This window comes from Mytilus edulis, chromosome 6 (assembly GCF_963676685.1).
Source record: "Mytilus edulis chromosome 6, xbMytEdul2.2, whole genome shotgun sequence".
NCBI classification, from domain to species: Eukaryota; Metazoa; Mollusca; class Bivalvia; order Mytilida; family Mytilidae; genus Mytilus; species Mytilus edulis.
In genome coordinates, this window is record NC_092349.1 from 24,883,580 (window position 1) to 24,905,794 (window position 22,215).

The window sequence follows — 22,215 nt, forward strand, 5'->3', positions numbered from 1 at the left end:
ACATCAAAAAAGAATATCACACTTTTGTGTGGTCGGTAAAATCGGATGTGAATAATGCAAATATTTATTGACGGTATTTTAGTGTGTCAAACTGAATACATATTTTAAGGATTTTTTTCGTCGTATAACACACCTCGAGGTGCCATAAATGCTCAAAGACAGACCTTCATGAGCATGATGCGGTCGGTATTTCATTTGACCAGTTCAGACACCCATCAGTGTGCTATGAGAAAATCCTAAACAAAAGTTAATTTTTTATTTTTGTTTTTTCACCGATGGACCTTTTTCGGAATGAGATGAATAAATTGTGTTAAATTAAAACGAAGAATGTTTTATAAGGAAATGTCATACTGTTGATATTTTGTTTTTGTGTAATATAATGTTAAACGATTTGCAAGTTTTAACAGTACAGTACTTATTTTACGAAGTCTATTATTATCATTGATTAGGTTGGAAACTAAATTAGTGGTCTGACACGACTTGGTGCATGATAACAATAGGTTTAAACTTGACTAAATATACATTAAATGTAACCTTAGATTGGACAAAACAACTTGTTTACCGAATGTCAGGATATTTTTGTCGATTGCTAAATTCAATACAATAATAAAAAGAAAAAAAAGCATGATTTATAAAATGAACATGAAACTCAATACAATGTTCTCTGAATCTGGTTTAAGGTGGTATGGGAGTCTAAAATAAAAATGATAGAATTTGTTCATACTTTGCCAAAATGTAGTATCTATTGATACATGTTAAAAAATATTATAAAAATGATAGGTCACCATGCATTTTTTCAAGCTACGGGTCGTGACAAAATGACACATTTTGTATGGATTATACAGGAAAAAACACCATTTTGTGAATATAAACTAAACGAAATGATAGAATTGTAAAATAAATTAGGAAAATATAGCTTTCAAACAATGCTATGATAATATCAAAAGAAAAGATAGGGTCACCATGCGTTTTTTCCGGCTAAAATACAAAGTAGGAAAATTCCATGAACAATCCAACAGAAAATGCACTGTTTTAGAGTTACCTCCCCTTAAAATGACAATTTCAAAATATTTAAAAACAACCAAAAATAATCTACACTTGTACATATATTTATATTTATAAGTTATATTCTTATAAATTGGATCTTTTAAATGTAAAAACACATGAAATATCTGCATTCTTGCATCAAATTTTGCTAATTTGATAGAAAATATGGACCTTAGATTCTCTGTTTTTTACAATCCAAGATGGCGAAAGACACCCATACCACCTTAATATATCTTTCAAATTATTAATGAAAATATATCAACGATTGAGTTCATAATTCATTTCTTGTTAAGTTTATATGCGCTTATTCCACATGGACAATTTTAATTGGGACGTTTTTGATATTCATATATAACATAAAAATAAATAATAAATCCAGTAGTATTCATCATTATTTTATGACATCAAAATGTGAAAAGTTGACAAAAATCGTTTTAAAAATGATGCAATGCATTGCAATTTTTGTTTGGTATTAGATACATGTATCCCATCCTAAAAACCTTCTTGTCTTTTTTTTTTCTTTTTTTTTCATATAGATTATACCGTTGGTTTTCCCGTTTGAATGGTTTTACACTTGTAATTTTTGGGGCCTTTTATAGTTTGTTGTTCGGTGTGAGCCAAGACTCTCTGTTGAAGGCCGAACCTTGACCTATAATGGTTTACTGTAATAACATTTTTTTAGATGGAGAGTTGTCACATTGGCATGCATACCACATCTTCCTTTACCTATGATCATAGACTTATAAATCAATGAGATATTTACTTTGTTGTGTTTTCAATTATGTCTAACTAAGAAGCCGTATTTGGCACAACGTTTTGGAATTTCTGATCCTCAATGCTCTTCAACTTTGTACTTGTTGGCTTTATAAGTATTTTGACATGAGCGCCACTGATGAGTCTTATGTAGACGAAACGCGCGTCTGGCGTACTAAATTATAATCATACTTTTCATAACTATAAGTAAGAGATTTAATACAGAATCTTGCTATAGGTTATACATTGTTCTTTATTACTAATTGTATGACATGTAACCAAAAGGATAAACATGATAAATGCAGTCCTATAATTATAAATTATGAATTTCCATCTTTTAGCTAAACAAATTCTTTTTAATACATTTTTTTTCAGACTTGTTTCGCACTGCAATGAATTATATACAAATATACCTGTTGATACTAAGTAAATATCATACTTAAGTAAGAACAAGTATGACATAACATATTTGTAAACTATCGAGAAAATTATCTGCGATATAAAGAAGCGATTGTTGCAATGGTCGATTTCATTTCAAGAATGTTCTAATGTTTATTATCATTTACTGTAGAATATTGAAATAGTTTTATCCCCTGTTAGAGCTTCCATTAAGAAAACAAGTGTCAACACAATATTTGGAATTAATGCATTTTGAAAAGCTCTAAATTTCTACTCTTTTCGATAAGCTGAGGAACATAATTGGGTTTATACTTGTTTTCATTCTTTCATAGCATTTAATCTACAATAAACGTAAAGTAATGTAATCCAATACAAATTATCAGAGTTATCAATTGATTGCACAGAAACCCTCAATGTTGTCGAATATTTGTCATCTACTTTTGTAAGTAATCGTGTCCAACCTGTGCATCAGGTGCATTTAAAGATTACTTTCAATTACCATATAAAGAAGATATCAATAGAATGAACACCTATCGAAAAAAACAGTCATATTAGATACAACTGTCAAAAGTACAGCAGTCAACATTGTATTATTATCTTAACCACTTAAGGATGTTTGCTTGTAATATTTTGGTATGTTTGTCATATTTTCGAAATCCTCTGGTTTTATCCATTTGTATGACTTTAAAAAAAATTGCACATGAACCCCCATTTTTCTTTTTATAAATCTTTAACATGTATAATAAAAAAACATTTTTAAAGGTTTTATGCAATCTTATATTTTTAAATATTTTTTAGAACTTTAACTGGTCAATGATAAAGCTATGAAAAATCAAAAGAGAACATTTTCACGCGACAATTCCAAGCACATTGATCCCAATATTGTATTGCTTTTTTTAATTCCTTAATTAATCCCCTATCAATATATACTGGTTTTAAGGAAAATTATTTATTTGGAAACTGAGCAGCAAACATCCTTCATAAAACATACAAATATGTAACAAAGAAGCGCAACATGGCATTTAGACCAAACTTATTAACTAAAATGAAAGACAATATTATCCAAATTTACTATAGTGCAATAACGCAATTACGGGATTGAATATATAAAAAATATATAGAATATAAAACCAAACACCTGCTTTGAATACAAATATCAGTGCATTATATCGACCAGAAACTTAAACTTGTCTATTCAGAAAACAAATGACAACAATGACAACTTTTTAGCTTTAAATCTGTTGTATGAAATTATTTCAATCGTGTATTACATGTATTTATTTCTTCGATGATAAAAGAGGGACGAAAGATACCAAAGGGACAGTCAAACTCATAAATCTCAAACAAACTGACAACGCCATGGCTAAAAATGAAAAAGACAAACAGACAAACAATAGAACACATGACACAACATAGAAAACCAAAGAATAAACAACACGAACCCCACCAAAAACTAGGGGTGATCTAAGGTGCTCCGGAAGGGTAAGCAGATCCTGCTCCGCATGTGGCACCCGTATGATCAAATATGACCAAATGATTACCCATTAATGAACACATTAACACTAAACATGGATAAACATCGTAAAAGAATTCATCATAAAGCGAATATCTCACACAATCAAGATTACGGGGAGCATATATATGCTGCATATGCGTATAAAGGATATATCTTTATTATATAATACTATACTATATAGCATGCATGTCCTATCATGATTTCCCCTATAAGATTTCTTACAAGGAATATGTAAAATCTAGAGTTCTTAGTGATGAAGAAGAATTTATCACCTTTGCTAACTATCACTGGGGTAAAGCTGATGACCGTAACTGCATTCACAGTCATCCCAAGATGTCGGATGAAAAATTAGTTCAGTTTCTATCTTGTCTGTTAAAGTGTTTCTATATCATTTTCTTTACAAATCATACATTGAAACGACGTAAATTCATAAAAGAATCACTCGGAAATCACAAATTACTACCGAGAAATGTGCATGAAATAGGAAATTCGATTTGAAAAAATCGTTAAAATGACCGTTAATCATAATCTAAATTTTCAAGATGACCGTAACATATAACAAGGATGACCGTGATTGATAAAAAGATGACCGTAACTTGTAAATGTCCGTAATGTGTAAAGGCTGGCTGTAATTTATAAAAGACGACCGACAATTCTAAGAAATATCCGTACTTGTATTCAAAGCTTTCTGTTGAGTTTGTCGATTTCAATAGGGGCTAGCGGATATAAATATGTTTCATAATAATTTTTTTTTTAACTATTGGCCGTATTTTGGGTTCATGACAATGATAGTAAATTGCATATTTCTCGTAAACAATGAAATATCTTTAGAATAACTAATCGAAGAATTCAAATAGAGAAAAATATGAATGTGTCCTTAGTACACAGATGCCTCACCTGTATGCGTACATTGCCTATGTAAATTTTAAAATTGTTTGTATGCACATTGAACGACAAATTTATGTGACGTATATAATTTTTCTGACGTCGGACACTCAAGTAGATCCATGTGTTCGTGGATAGGTTTTTGTGTCCTGTTAAATTGTTCCTTTTAAAAGTTTTGGATTCTCATAAATTCTATGTATAACTTTTGGACTAGTTTGATTTCTGTAATTTATTCTTACATACTTTTGATTTTTTAACCCTGTCTGCGCTCATTGCCTATGTAAAATTTAAAATTGTTTATAATCCAGGTACTTTGGATAACTATTGTATGCACATTGAACGACAAATTTATGTGACGTATATAATTTTTCTGACGTCAGACACTCAAATCAATCCATGTGTTCGTAGATAGTAGATGTTGTTGTGTCCTGTTAAATTGTTATACGATGATGACTGATGTTCCCATATTTTGACTATTTTATTGATTGTGACTGTTTATTTAACGCATCATGTAAATGTAACGGAATTTGATGAGACTGTTATTAAAGTGAGAGGGTTAGCGCTATAGAACCAGGTTTAATCCACCATTTTCTACATTTGAAAATGCCTGTACCAAGTCAGGAATATGACAGTTCTTGTCCATTCGTTTTTGATGCGTTTTGTTTTTTGGTTTTGCCATGTGATTATGGACTTTCCAAATTGATTTTCCTCTGAGTTCAGTATTTTTGTGATTTTACTTTTTACTATCATTATCTATGTTTAGAGGACCGTGAAATGGGATAAAACGGTAATTTGGTATTAGAATTTAAAAGATCATACCATAGGGAAAATGTGTACTAAGTTCCAAGTTGATTTAACCTGAAGCTGGACAAACGGATAAACGAACAGACGACCAGACGTACGCACGCACAGACCAAAAAATATAATGTTCATAAATGGAGCATAACAAACATTAATAATACATACATGTATGAATATTCAGTAATCGACCCCATGTGTATGGTTCCAGAGGAAGCTGATTAAAATCTTGTATTGATATATGCAGGCGGACACCCAGTTGAAATAGAACAAAAGAATCGTAGCTCTTTGTTAGAGAAGGCGATAAATGTTTACTGTAATGTTTACTATAGTAACACAATTTTTAAAAGTTATTAGAAAAAAATTAAAACACAATTTTCTTCTCAATTACGAAGTGTTTAATTTTAAAGCACCATTTGCATAAGTTTTCAATTTATCTTTTACATAGTAATGCAGAACAATAAGATAATAAAGGGGCACTAGCTGTCAAGTTCATGGTCACAGATTTGACTAAAATTCTCATATTTGATTTATAACAATGTAAAACATTTATCCAAACTACAAAAGGCCAAAAGAAACAGTTTACAAAGCATGAGGTAGAGAATATGTAGGTTCGTTTCGTGTGAATTTTAGTCCAGACGCCATCTAATTAACTATCGATTTCACCTCAAATGACCATGTAGGCGATGCAAATATAATAAAGATATGAATAGATTAAACCAACACGTGCAATTAGATTTTTATAGGTCTGTTTGATTTGATTTTATAGATTAAACATATATGTTTCTCATTGTTTTAACAGTATAAGAATGATTTCATATGAATCGAATAAGTAATCAAATGGTTTACCGTAGTTTACTTTCATTGTTGACATTGTTTTTCTTTAAAAATAACCAGTACACGTACAATGCATACGTTGTCAATCTCCAGTTAGGGGTTGAACTCAAGTTCACATGAATACGGATTTAATGAGGTCGACTAATTCACTTGAAAGTGAATAAGGAAATATCAATGTTTCTTCGCTTAATTTGACAAAATTGAACTATTTTGGCTGCTAAAAGCGAATTATTATTTCACTATTTCACTTTCATTATTGATTTAACAAATAAAATCAAACTTTAGATTTTTTATATATCTCGTAGCTAGTACCCCTTTAAGTCGACGACACGGGTGTTGGATGTAGAAAATGCATAACCTCCGGACGGAGAACATATCCATCTTATAGTTCAGAATTTTTCTTGTCTGCCTTCGATTATGTGAATCAAGAAAAAAATCCCAAAAATAGGTAACGATTGTATCGAAAAGAGAAAATCGAGTGTACCTTTTTATGTTAGGGTGTGTTTGATTTGTATATTTTGTATTTAAATAAAAACGTACAAAGCAAGACACTAGTAGCACGATTTCAGTCTGAAACGGTCATTTTGGTCTGATCGCATCTTGATTGACTGGATTTACCGCTAGAGGAAATCGTCGAGACTTTTTAGACCGTTAAGACTCCGTTACGATCGATAGCCGCATCAGGTAAATCAGTTCGTTAAGGCATGTCCAGACGGAAAAGACTGAATCGTCTAGCGGGCTGTTTAGAACCGTTAAGACAGTGTCAGACCAAAACAGACCATGGATACAAAATTACGTTCAAAATTTTAAGACGCTGTTTTTCTTGTTTTGTTGAGAAACTAATAAATTATTCGTCTATATAATTGTTTATTTTTTAATAAATGTTAGTTTATATAAATATATATTGATAATTAAATGCAAGGACGTATGTTTATTCTATACACACCAAAATGTATGCCATAAACTTAACCTTTAAATGTTGTGAACACCGGTGAAAATGTTTTTCGTATTTGAAGATTAAATAGTAACGGAAAATCCTAAACGTTACCTAAAAAAGTTAAGGAAATGTGGTATGATTGCCAATAAGACAATCCACAGAAATGCAAGGGAGGCAAATTAACACATGCATATTTTTGTTTTATGTATTACAGTTGCTTTAATTTGTTATCTGTTGATATATGTCATAGTTTACCGTGAAAGCTGTTGCTTTTTTTATGTTTATTTTTTTCGTGCGAGTTACTCTATTAAACTTGGAAAAAATATTCTCGACATCCGGAAATTCAAAAAAAAGACTTCCCGGATCCCGAAAGCTGATCATGATACTGCATTCAGTCTCTGTCGGGACCGTGTTAAAGAATCACCGTATAAAATGTTCATTCAAACAATGTTGTATCCTTATAATATTTATTTTCTAATTTATATAATATGTATATAGTACTTAGTATATATGTATGGCGTTAATTTAAAAAAAAATCTGTGTTAGTTAAATTGGTCGAGTTCAATGGCACGTGCTAGTAATCAACCGGATCAACAGGTAACAAAATCAATGATCCATAACGTAAGAAAGAACATGCCTATTATATTTTACAATTACTCCGGCGTTTTGCATTTGCGCCGATCTGCATTTCATTTGCGCCGATTTTTTCTTTCATTTGCGTCAATTTTTTTCTTCATTTGCGCCGATTTTTTTACAGGTAAATTACAGGTTAATTTTTAGTGCCAATGAGACAACTTTCCATACAAGTCATGTTATTTTTCATTTACCATTTCGATCTCTTCCGTTAGCTAGTTGTACAGAGGAGAGAGGTAGTGGAAGAAGGCATACTTGATACATGTAGACCTTTTCCTTGACGGTACCCATAGTTATTTAGCCTTTGTCTTTCGGTCATATATCTGCTGCATTGTTATGCTCTTCAAGCCTGTGTTTTGACAATAGTCAGACCTTCAGAATCCGTGGTGAGTCTGGCTTTACACGATTTTATGGTGTATCAGTAAGATAAGTTGTTATGTTTCAGGACACTGACCTTCCGATTTGTATGACCGTCGATGATTAAGGAATTAGGAATTGACTCATCGGGTCATTTCAGTCCATGTCCATATGTCCATTGTGTTACAACGAAGTTCAAGAACTATATCATATGAATCCAAATAAACTTAAACATAAGTGAACTACATTTATAACCAGATATTACCAATGGTATAGTGCATGTACAAGTATTAACTCACCTGTAAATCTAATTAGGAGCAAATATGAAATCGGCGCAAATGAAAGAATGAAAATTTTAAAAATCGGCGCAAATGTCATACGCCCAATTACTCTCATCATCATTCTTAATAAAAAGATGCCGTAGGGCTAAACGTTAATAAAGAATTAATGAATTTGTGTATACACGTATTAGTGATGTCTGACCGTAAGTTTTTAATATACATGTCTTTGTTTTTCTTATATTGAGCAAAATAACAAATTTGAATCTATAATACGTGTAAGGTTCTTACAATGTCATATATGTCTAAACACTAAAAGACCATGCAAAATATTTGAGCGCCGCAGGGAAAACCATTAAAAAACATGTACTGTTCAGAAGTTTGTTTACTATTCAAAAGAAACTGTTCGCTTCTCTACTTGTATAGTTTAGAGAGTATTCCTTTAAATTGTGTCAGTTATGTAAAGAAGTGTGTATCATTGTATTCTATTTATTTGGCTAATTGTATAATTATAATATACATTTTGTATTTCACAACTATATATACTATAAGTTGTAGTATGATTGATTGTTGGTTGTTTAAAGTCCAGTGGCAAATACTTCATGCATATTCAGGACCAGCTGTAAGTTTATGACATATGTGAACTAACTGGTGTAGTTTTCACGTGTTAAAATGGATAAAGAATAATTAATTTTTAAAATATCGAAACATAAAGGAGGCAAGGCGCATGGATTACCCGCACTTATCAGTTCTTTTCTCTGTTAGTTGTTAAAAAAAATAATGTTTTTTTTTTCCATTTTTTTTATATATGTTTACATAATTTACGATAACTGTGGTGTATATACCTGCTGTCAGACGAAAGAAACATATGTGCCCTCTAAAAATTGTTATGGAATTTTTAGCTATCGCATTGACGTTTAACACACAACTTTAATTACTTACTGTGATATGCATGTAGAAATTCTGGAGTACTGGAAAATGAAGGATGCAAATCCAAGCTTTGAATTAAAATGGTCATTAAATAGCCACACAAATAAAAGAACAAGTGTAAGTGTTGGAATGACATATACAATATATCACCAGGTGCATTGTCAGAGAATTAAATTTTAATTTTACTTTGGTAACTAGACACAAATGAAGAGAGGCAGCCCAATCTTTTCTCCTTTTTGTTACGAGTACAAATAAACTGATCTTAGTTATTTCGTGAAGCATTTCCTTTAAATGATAAAATCGCGCGTGATTATCTAACAAATACTCACAGTGCAGTGTACTGCAATCCGGCGCGGATCCCGTCAAATTAAAAAGGGGGTCCCAACCCAGAGTAAAGGGGGGAGGGTCCAAGTATATGCTCTATTCAAATGCATTGATCGACCAAAAAAAAGGGGGTCCAACCCCCGGAACCCCACCCCCCTGGATCCACCGAGACAAATTATATCAAATTATAGATCAGTCTAACTGCTCCAATTCAAAATTTGAACCATTGTATTTTGGGGGTTGGGGTTACCATTTAGTTTAAAAGCTCAAAGTATACAAGCAGTTTCACCCTTTTTATTGTGATGATTGGGAATTTGCATTAAGCCGTTGGTCACGTGCCGAGTGGCGCACGCTGATTAAAAGATCACGCTTATAAGAAGTTGTACATTGTGGTATGAGTGCCAATGAGTCAAAAATATTATTTAGTTGTACAATAATTGGCTGATTGGCAATAAAATAGTTCCATGTTTTTAAAATCAATGGTTTTGGATGTCTTTAGTTTTCACCGTTCCTGGTGTAAAACAGTGAGTCCCTGACTTATACCGAACGTTGACTTATTATACGAACTAACCACTATCACACAGTTTTTACAAGCATGGCCCGTGTTATTACTTATAATGTCATTCAGCCAAGTTTTGTATTATCTACAATTATGTAATATGTATTCGTTAATTTTTTTTTATCTATTTAGTTATTTAAAATAAATCAACCTCACAACACACGTGTCAAGAAATATAAAACTAAGTAATTCTGGTAACAGTAAATCTTACTATTTATAAATATGTTCCTGCATGGGTGATTTATACAGTTATATACGGCATATATATTATTACAGATTTAATGGTTATACAAAATGCATTCATGTACACGTAATAAACGAATGTGGTAATTTTCATTGTTTGTCGGGAATACACGTACTTGTAATAATTATCCCTACATTTGACTGTTTTCCCCCGAGGGCTAATGATAATATATGCCATACGGCATGGAGAGATTACTAGAATAGTTTGAAAGGTTTTAAGCTATTATTTCGTACCCACCTGTATTTGACACAAAAACAGTTGTATTGTACTAATTCTTCCCACAAAAAAATAGAAATAGAGAACGAAGTCGACCTTTGCACAAATAACACTCATTTTCATAGAAGATTTGTTACATGCTTGGTCAGATCAAGTGTTTATTTTATCTTGAATTAAATCAAAATACCCGAACAAAGTTTTATGTCGTAGGGTTACGTATTTTCTCACGTATTTGACAATTATATTTGAAATTTTTACTGGAAAATCGACGTTTTTAGCGTCGTAAAAATATATATGCAGCAACGGATGCAGACATTATTTCTCGCTGCATTGAAGATCTGTTTGTGACCTTCGGCTGTTGTCATCTCTATGGTCGGGTTGTTGTCTCTTTGACACATTCCCCATTTCCATTCTCAATTTTATTATAAAGACTTTTGTGAAACGGTATGTGACATAAATTATCCACAGTCATTAAAACATGAAATGTAAGGTGTGAGGGCGAACTTTTTTGTTTGCATTGGTACGTGACGTAGAGCACCCTTGATACAAAAAACAATTATCCGTAATGCACAGCTCGATACCAGAGGAGGATTTAGGGGGGACAGGGGGTTGCCCCCTTTTTGGGAAAACATTTGGTCACTTTTATATAGAATCACCAACAGATCTTCAATGCCCTCTTGGGCAGTTATTGGGCCCTACTTATGAAAATTTCTAAATCCGCGAGTGGATACTACCACAGAGGTCAAACAATGCACATTTGGGTAAATGTACACGACATGCATGCTACAATTCATGTTTGATGATCTTAGACCCTTTGGACCTCTATGTGGGCTATTTCGGTAACTTGGCAAAAAATCCCCAAACTGGATACACGGTTAGATTCAGCATGTCAAAGAACCCCAAATATCCATAAGGACTTGTGTCTATAAATATGGAGACCACAAACTTGAAAAAGGGACCCAAAATATGAAAATGCATGCATGGGATACATTTGTTATTGAAAGCATGACTGTAACAATATGACGAAGATAAATAAATATCTTATTCTGGGGTACCATTGGGGGGGGGTCTGATACCTGATCCCGCTTACTGCTTTGTCAGATTCCCGTATCCCGCTTAGACTATGCAGTTCTCATTTTTTGAAATTTTCCGTTTCCCGTTATACTTTATTTCTCGTTTTCACGACACAATCATTTAACTTTCACGTGTCACGCTTACAAAAAAAATCGGCAATTCAGTGTCACGCTTATACCCCAACGCGACCCACTATTCTACTCTTCTCTGACTCATAATAAGCCCATTATAAATATATTAAAAAAGTGTGTATTTATCCCTTTTTGTCCCGTCTCGTTTCGGTTTGAGCCATAGATAAATAAGATGTCGTATGTGACAATGAGACAAGTCTCCATCCGAGTCACAATTTATAATAGTATATAATAAAAATAAGTCAACTTGAATACGGTCTTCAACGTGGAGTCTTGGCTGACACCGACCAGCAAGTTATAAAGGGCCCCAGTGTAAAACCTTTTAAACGGGAAAACCAACGATTCAATCTTTATCAAGATGTACGTAATTAGTGGTAAAGTGTCATGGAAATGGATAAAAAAAAACAAGGATACGGAAATGGATAAAAAAAAACAAGGATAAAGATCCCTATACGATTTATAAGAAATTAAATGGAATCCATTTGAAATAAATGTTATTTCTATTGAATTTATTTAGAGTGTTTTAAACCCAAACTTTCCTTCGTATGTTAAATTTTATCAAATCCGTCTCTTACTTTATCTATTGTTTAAGCAAGTCGGCTAAATTAACTGAGGCTTTACAGCTAGTTTCCTAATGCATGTAAAGCAACACTTTGGTTTACTTGCTTGCTTTGTTTGTATAACCTTACGTTGGATGAAATTGGGAAAACTTTTAAGTATGTTGGTCCTCAATCCTCTTCAACTTCGTACTTTATTTTGCCTTTTTTAAATTTTTTATTCGAGCGCACTAATGAGCCTTTTTTTTTTAAATATAAAGTTTCAATCCTGGTATATATGATGAGTTAACATAACCATAGTGTCATTAGAGAGAAAATTCTTCGATTAAAACACACTCGGGAATAGCAAGAAAGTTCACAAAAAGAATAGTGGGAACTTTATTGATTTTTTTTTATCATATATATTTCTGATAGTTTTTCCGACCTATTAACATATTTTGAAACTTGAAAGGAGACCTCTTTCAGCGGCACGAGCCTGGAACATGTACACATGACAGTTTTAAGTAATAGCTATATAAATATAAAAGAGAAGATGTGGTATGATTGCGAATGAGACAACTGTCCACAAGAGACCAAAATGACACAGACATTTACACAACTATATGTCACCGTACGGCCGTCAACAATGAGCAAAGCCCATACCGCATAGTCAGCTATAAAATGCATTTCAAAGATACCAGTATTAGAATTATTAGAATCAAAGGTTAAAGTACTTACAAAATATGTCATCTTGTAGAATGTGATTTCACAAGTATATTATTTTCAAATTCGCAGTCCAAGTCAACGTTAAATCGGTTACACACATTTTTCATGTTATAAATCCATTCTAACAATATCATTTTAAACACACACTAGCTTGCCTTTTCATTAATTTGAATAATACAAATTCAGCTAAATTTTGTTTATTCCCATCAACAGAGATTTCTCACACTCATCCCAGACGTTAATAATACTCATGCACTTCAATTTTGATATTAAACAATTTATTGATACGGATGACTAAGCTTTAAAAGTACGGTTACATCAGGGGGTAAAAAATATAAATTTGTTTTTAATTGAGTTCAAAGATAGATTAGAACATACTCACCCTTTCTCGTCCAATGAAAAGTCAGGTTTTTACCCTCTATTTTTCATAGTACATGGTTTTCCATGCACTATGAAATGCTATACATGAATGACTTTTCATTGTCAGTTAATTATGAAAGTGAACTCTTAACAACTGCACTAATGAAGTGTAAAACTCCCTGAGGCATTTCCCTTGGAAAAAAAGTCTACTGATGAAAGGTGAAAGAGCAAAGATTAAAACAAAACATTTTTAATTTTGCAAATTTTTATACATTTTCTAATGGTACACAAACATGTATATAGAATTATAAACAAAAATAATTGGAGTAACTTAGGGATATAGGTAAAATAGTTTTCATTTAATTTTATACCTGACATAAACAATACCAGACTGCTAATATATACAGCAAAGGATTTTTTCAGAGAAACACAATACATGTAAATTTGTCAATAGAAAGTAACCATTTAATGTCGAATGGTCTGAAATTAAATATTTATAATTATAGAGTTTTATATTTAAAAAAAAAATCAAATTTCAAAAAGGGAATTTATATAATATTGTGTTGTTTTTTAAAACAAAAAAATCTAAAGACTAATAAATATTAAATTTTACCTGAAGCAGAAGAAAAACAATTTACCCATTTGGTCCTAACAAACTATGTCAGAGTTATTTCATTCCATCCATTGAAATGATGATTACCTATGTTTTACATTTAGTTCATTACAAAAAGTGAACTCTTATTTAGTTTTGAATATTACAATGGGAAAGGATTATTTTGTAAGGTCCCTCAAAAGTGTGAATATGTTCTAAATTGGTCAGACCATCCTTGCTCATGTTTTATGAAGATTTAAGCCCTCGGCTTCGCCTTGGGCTTAAATCTTCATAAAACATGAGCAAGTATAGTTTAACCTATAATTAAACGGTAGCTTTAATAGTGAAATGAACTATTTTTTTAAAGACTCGCCTAAATGTTTGTTGCATAGATGTATTTGACCCCAACAATTTTATTTAGATCATGCTGTATTAAAATTATATTTATAGAATCATTTATTTGAAAATATCGCACACATCTGCTTAGCGTTTGAATATAGAAACTTGTCGATTTTATAATATTGAGAGATATTCAAAATTTTGTAATATGTGTGATAAAAAAGTATTTGGAGATGAATATCATTTTATTTTAGTATGTGAAAAGTATAAAGAGTTTCGAAAGAAATTTATCAAACCATATTGTTGAAGAAAACCGTCGAATATGTCCGAATTCGAATAGGGACATATAGTTCGTTCCTTTTTTTTTGGTGCTCGGTTGTGACCCCCTTTTAAAGTGGCTGGATGCTCACCAGCATCTGTTCATAATGTAAAGCAACTTACGGGAAATTTTTATTTCTGACTGAGAAGGCACAAAATTAAATTCATTTGAAAATGTGTTGTATTTGATTATACTGTGCTGTATATAAATGGGTATACTTACTTATATGATTATTTGACTAATTGTTTAAATGTAAATATATTTCACTGATGTAATTGAATATTTGTAATAATTATTTTCTGTAAGTTGTATTGCTTGCGAATAAAAGATTATATTATTAATAAAATAAATAGTATGACTTTCCTTTTTTCGTTGGATGACCATGCAGTGGTGTTTCAACGCCAAAGAACTGGTAATAGAATATAAAATTGAGAAAGGAAATGGTGAATATGTCAAAGCGACAACCACCCGACCATAGAGCAAACAACAGCCGAAGGCAACCAATGGGTCTTCAATGTAGCGAGAATTCCCGCACCCGTAGGTGTCCCTCAGCTGGCCCCTAAAATATGCATAATAGTACAGTGATAATGGACGTCATACTAAACTCCGAATTATACACAAGAAACTAAAATTTAAAATCATACAAGACTAACAAAGGCCAGAGGCTCCTGACTTGGGACAGGCGCAAAATTGCGGCGGGGTTAAACATGTTTATGAGATCTCAACCCTCCCCCTATACCTCTAGCCAATGTAGAAAAGTAAAACAATAACAATACGCACATTAAAATTCAGTTCAAGAGAAGTCCGAGTCTGATGTCAAAAGATGTAACAAAAGAAAATAAATAAAATGACAATAATACATAAATAACAACAGACTACTAGCAGTTAACTGACATGCCAGCTCCAGACCTCAATTAAACTGATTGAAAGATTATGTCTTCATCATATGAATATCAGGTACAATCCCTCCCGTTAGGGGTTTAGTATCATACTATCATAAAATATATGAGAAGAACATAACCCGTGTCATGCCAACAACTGTTTTTTTTTTTTTTTTTTTTTTTTTTTTTAAAGAAATAAATGTGTTTAGTTCCGATGCAAAGACCCTATCAGTGAATCAATGTTAAAGCCAAAATATGCAATCTTTAATGACCTGACAACAGTATCGTAACTATATCCCCTTTTAATAAGTCTATTTAAAGGTTTTGTTAGTTTCTGAGGAGAATACTGACATTTTTGTGCTTTATAAAGAATATTTCCATAAAATTTTGGATGTGAAATACCTGAACGTATAAGATGTCTGCATGTTGAGTTATATTTACGAATTATTTCCTTATACCGGTGATAAAATTTAGTAAATGTTTTGACCAGTTTGTGATATCGAAAACCCTGGTGTAATAATTTTTCAGTAATACATAAATTTCTCTCGCTAAAATCTAATACATTGTTACATACACGAGCGAATCGTACAAGTTGAGATATATAAACACCATAAGATGGTGACAATGGAACGTCACCATCTAAAAATGGATAATTAACAATAGGAAATGAAAAATCATCTCTTTTATCATAAATTTTTGTATTAAGCTTCCCGTTTATGATATAGATATCAAGATCGAGGAAAGGGCAGTGGTCATTGTTATCATTAGTTTTATTTAAAGTAAGTTCTACAGGATAAATTTCTTTAGTATACATACTGAAGTCGTCATTATTTAGAGCCAATATATCATCCAAATATCTAAAAGTATTGTTAAATTTATTTTAATTTGATACATAGGACAATGAATCTTAACAAAAGGTTCTATAAATTCAATTGTGAAAAAAATCACAATACCGTACATTAACTCAACAACCTTTCATTGACAAATATTACTTGATATTCATTGAAATGATAACAAGTTAACAGTTATTATAAAAGCAGGGCAGCCTTGAATTCTAATAGTTTTGTCAAAAAAGATTCAAAGTTTTACCGATGCAACGATATTTTATATATTTTGAGTTGAAATGGCCTAGCGGTAGTCTGATCACTTCGAATCATGCGGCAACACGTTTAATCTTTGCTGAGCATTCGTAAAGTTTTTAAACTAAAATAAGATCTATATTAGCTATCAAAACATATGTTATATGTAAGCTATATATTATAAATCTATGAGGAGTTTCATGAAAAATTGGGGGAGGTGGGGGGGAGGTGTTGAAGTCTAACTTTAAATATATAAAAAAAATTAAAAAAAAGATCGAGATATGGTACGATTGCCAAAGAGACAATTAACTCTCTAAAAGCAAGAAAAGAGATTAACTTTACTGAAACAGAAATTAACAACTATAGTCACGTACGGCCTTCAACAATTTGAAAAATTCATACGTTAAATTCTCTTATATATTCAGTATAATTCCATAAAGTTATAATAACTAACCCCTTTCAAGACAGACTTTGTCATTTCTGCGGCTCAAGAAACAACTAATAAGTCAATACGAGATTCACAATCGAATATGGAATACATACTCATTTTTAATATGCACGCAATTCAACACAAATCTCACATTGTAAAAAAAGCTGTAAAACAATGATTGAGAGTTGACGAATATCATTATATCATGACATGTAAAGCGTTGGATGTATCTATAGATAGACAGACATTTTATAATGGATAATTGCTGCAAATTTTATATCAAAAGAATCGCTTTCACGTTCTTTACTATTCTGTACATTATACATACTTAATCATGTTTTTTAAAGTTCAATCTCTGAATTGAGACAGCACTATCGGTCATCTTATATAAAAAAAAAAATCTATTAAACTCTAATTAAAAATAAGTAGAGTGTAATGAATATATTCACCAATCCCGTGTGCAAATAGGATGAATATGAAGGATCCTGAGTGCACATTGTATGTCCTGAGTGCACTAAGGAGGTCATTAGCGGTGTTCAGACGTACCCCAAATACAAATTTGGATTTTTGTTCAAAACTAGTGCACATGCAATGCACCACCTCTTCGGAGTCCTCCAAAAAGGTAAAATTCCCCTGTATTGGTATGTATGGTGTATGAAATTCATTATGTATATTATCCGTTCCATCTACAATATATACACGGAAATGACACGGCCGGGTATTGTAAAGCTGTTGAGGGACTTTAAATATCCGGTTTGTGAAAACACTGTGTGTACATTGACTTATATTAGTGTGTTACCTTGGTTCTGGTCTTTCACGCTGTCAGAATGAAAGATTGAGCAACTTGTGTGGGTTATAAATGAAAAAAGAGAAGACCGTAAAAAAAATTAAGAGAACAGAAAATGAGCTTTACAAACGTGTCTCTAACGATAAAAACAATGTAGATTATTTAGATCATTCGAACTTGTGTAAATAATGAATATTAAGTTGTTTTAACTCTTTCATATAGTTGTTTTTATTTATTGTATTTACAAATTTTATACAAACTTATGATAATTCAGACCGTGACCTTTTGTATAGACACCTGTTTCTTGTTGAAGACTAAACATGCGCTCTTGATTCATCTATGTTTTTGTCGTTTGGTTACTGTCAAATTGAAATATATCCCACATCTCCTGTAGTATGTGTTCCGTTTGATTACTTTAAAATCAGTTTATAAGAATTTATAATTGAAAGGGTTATTTGCATGAGTATAGACCAATTCAATACTAATATATACATTAATAGGTGTGAACTGTACCACATACTTACATATAAATGATATTATGAACCTCATTAATTTCAATCTAAACAAGATAATTATAAAGAGATCGATATTTTAAACAGTCTTAATAAATTCAAACGATCACAAATCTAATCTAAATTCGATTTCAATTATTTCGTGATTCTAAAATACGTTTTTTTTTGGCGAATTCCGTACACTTTCCTTTTAATTTCTAGCATTATTAAAATCGTGTTTTTTGTATTCTTGCTATCCTTGCTAAATCTTTTACTGTATATTACAGCTAGTGAATAAGTCTAAATGTCCGTACAGTGTATAGTAAGATCTCTTTTCCACACATGGACATTTCATAAGTATAGAAAGTTCGCTATAGTGTTCCATCATGGTCTTAGTGCAGTTTCGAGAGCTTAGTGTACCACGGCGGCCTAGGTTGTTTTTAGACGCACCGTAAAGTCCCTGTCACACCATTGCAACAACGTCCTTTTATGATATTTTTTTTAAATTGCTGGGACCATGATACTAATAGTAAAATATTTCACTTTTAAATAGTAATTGTTATGAATGATAATATTTAATATGTATGCTGTCTTAGTTTTTAAATAGTTATTTGGTATAATATGGTGTCACGTAAGTCTTTTTTGGACAGGATATTGTTTGTTTCATAGTATATGTATATTCTACACGAATAATTTTTATCGCTACCATTACATGTATAAAAAACTAAACTATGTGGACCTTATGAGATCGCACACAAGACAGCTGATTGGATAAATGTGATGAATTGTTACGCCTACATAAAACTGATATCCAATCGAATGCCAGCAGACACCTGTCAGTAAAAACAAATTGCAAGCGTTGATGGTTAGAAATTAATTTGTGTATTCGATATTTTAAAAATAAGTTAGATAGTCACTATTCGTTTTCCCTTTTTTCAGCTGGATTACAATAACTGTTTTTACACTTTTTTCTATGTTACAGAAAGGTATTTAAATAAGAGCGCACCATATGTAACGGAGATTTACAAGCATTTAATATAGCGACTTGTGTTTTCGGAACGTCATGTTTTCAATAATTCACAGACTTTTGCAATAATATTAAACCTTTATTTTTTAACGAACGCCTCTAAATCTGGTATGTAAGAAAGTTATAAATGGCTTTTATATTATAGACACAATAAAAAAAAATATGGAAATCAAACGCACAAGTCTGGCAAAAATGAACGGACAATGCTATGACAATAAACAGAAAACGACAAAAGACATACATAGTACTGTTATAGTTTTCCCCTGTCTTAAGTTTACAATAACTTAAATGAAATTTACATAGAAAACATGAAAAGTTAAATGATAATGAATATTAAAGAAAAGTAACATCAACAATTTAATAAATTAAACATATTTAGATTACGTTTTCAAGTGTTAATCCCATCATTAAGTTGAATGATGAAAAAGTACATCTTCGAGAAAAAAAAATACAATTTTTGGCTTCCATTTTTACGATTGCACTTTATATTTGTCATCCTATGATGTTTTAAAATTTAGTGTCCTTAACCTCAAACATAACGCCCAACAAAATTTAAGTTAATGTATACAAGCTGAAGCCCCGCCTATCTTAATTGCCATGCTTGAGCAAACATTGATACAAACAAAGCAAGCAAGCCAAACCAAAATCTGTCTTGCTAGAATTAGTGTAAAAGCTGTAAATGTTTAAGAATTTTCGAAAATTCCACCTGACATCCGATTAGACAATAGTTTTAAGTTGAATCAATGCAGACAAGAATATTTACTGATGCTCATTATTAGCTAGTAGACACATTTGTCTTTTAAGATACAACTGACATATAAGGATCGTAATGGTGCTATTTGGATGAATTTATCGGTTTTCAAAAGCAAAATTGGCAACGCGTCATCCCTACAATGGCTTCCATTTCTACGATTGTGAAAATGAACTGCCTGGTGTAATGGGGAGATAATTTTGACAAAGTAGAATCATGACTGTATGTATAACATTTCTGTATATATATACTAATTGACAACGTTTCCTCTTGTGATACGCTATTCGTGCAAGACTATTTTAAGGATCTTGTTTGCTTCAGATCAACATCACTAGTTTAGTCGTATGATATTTTCAAAATATTTTTCTGTTTGCACGACAAAATGGAAGACGATATAATATCAATTGGTGTTCATGCATTGGCATTTTTCAAAATGTGTACTTATTATCCCGGTAATAAAAAAAAGCTTTTGTCTTGTAGTTGGAGGCTGTGCACCGCATATTTTTCATTAGACTTGTAAGGTGTCATTTTATCGCGCTTTTGTTGCATGGTTTCCCCACTTGTTCATGTGCATGTCTTGTTGCAAATTCATTTTAAAAATTCAACCCTGTACTGTAAAAAAAGATACATAATTATGGTGAACTATGCACTTGAAGCAAGTCTTAAATTCTTCTACTTATAGGATAATACTCTCATATTAATACGTTTATACCAACATGATTAACTGCATTGGCTACAAAAAGGTAGTTATATAAATACGGATATTTCTTAGAAATGACGGTCATCCTTTAAAAGTTACGGTCGTCATTTACAAATTACGGTCATCTTAAAACCAATTATGGTCACCCTTGTTATAAATCGCTGATTATGTTACGGTCATCTCGATTGTGATTTACGGTCATCTGAGCGATTTTTTCAAATCGAAATTCCTGTTTCATGCACATTTTTCGAAAGTAATTTGTGATTTTCGTGTGAATCTTTTATGAATTTACGTCGTTTCAATGTATGATTTGTAAGGAAAATGATATAGAAACACTTTAACAGACAATACAGATATTGACCTAATTTTTCATCCGACATCTTGGAATGACCGTGAATGCAGTTACGGTCATCAGCTTTACCCCAGTGACTATTGTACATGTGGAACATGATATGTGTACTCTACAGGAGCAACTGAGATCAATCCCCGGTTTTTGACGGTGTTAGTATCGGTCAGACATAAAGGTTGTCTTTTGTGTTTTGGGTACTAATGTTTGTTCTATGCACTAATACTATGTACTGTACTTTGTTTGGTCTTTTCAACTTATATTGATTCGAGCGTTACTGATGAGTCTTTTTGTAGACAAGTAGCGCGACTGGCGCAAATACACAGTTTTTGTCAGTTTATTTTCATCTGATTAGTTTGAATATTCCTTTGTTATAACTCGCCTCTTTCTTATTGTTAAAATGCGAATCTAGTTTACTCAACTGAGTTTAATTAACTATTGGAATTCCAATGAGTACCAATTGCGCTCCTCATCTTGTAGATTTGTTTTTGTATTTATATCAACCAGAAGTTATCCATGGGCCGGTACAAAAAGCAGGAAAGAAATTAGCCAAGTCTTTTAATTTTACCTTTCGGTATATAGATGATGTACTGTTTCTTTATAATAATGGAATCAGTGATCACTTATATTTGATATATCCAAGTGAACTTTAAATTAAATATACTACCGACACAGATAAATCTGCTTCATATTAATAGAAAAAATCAATTGAAGTCATTAATCTTGTAAGAAAGACAAGAATGACTATAAGTGTAACCGGAAATCACACCTTATTGACTCAAATAACTTTCTGGTAAATTTACCCCAAAAAGCAGGAAATCGCCCTCATTTACGGACATAATGATCATTATTTTATTCAGTCTTAAATAAAATAAATATTCTGAAAACTCATTTTGCTTTTATAGCCAATAATGACATTGAACCTGCCATTTC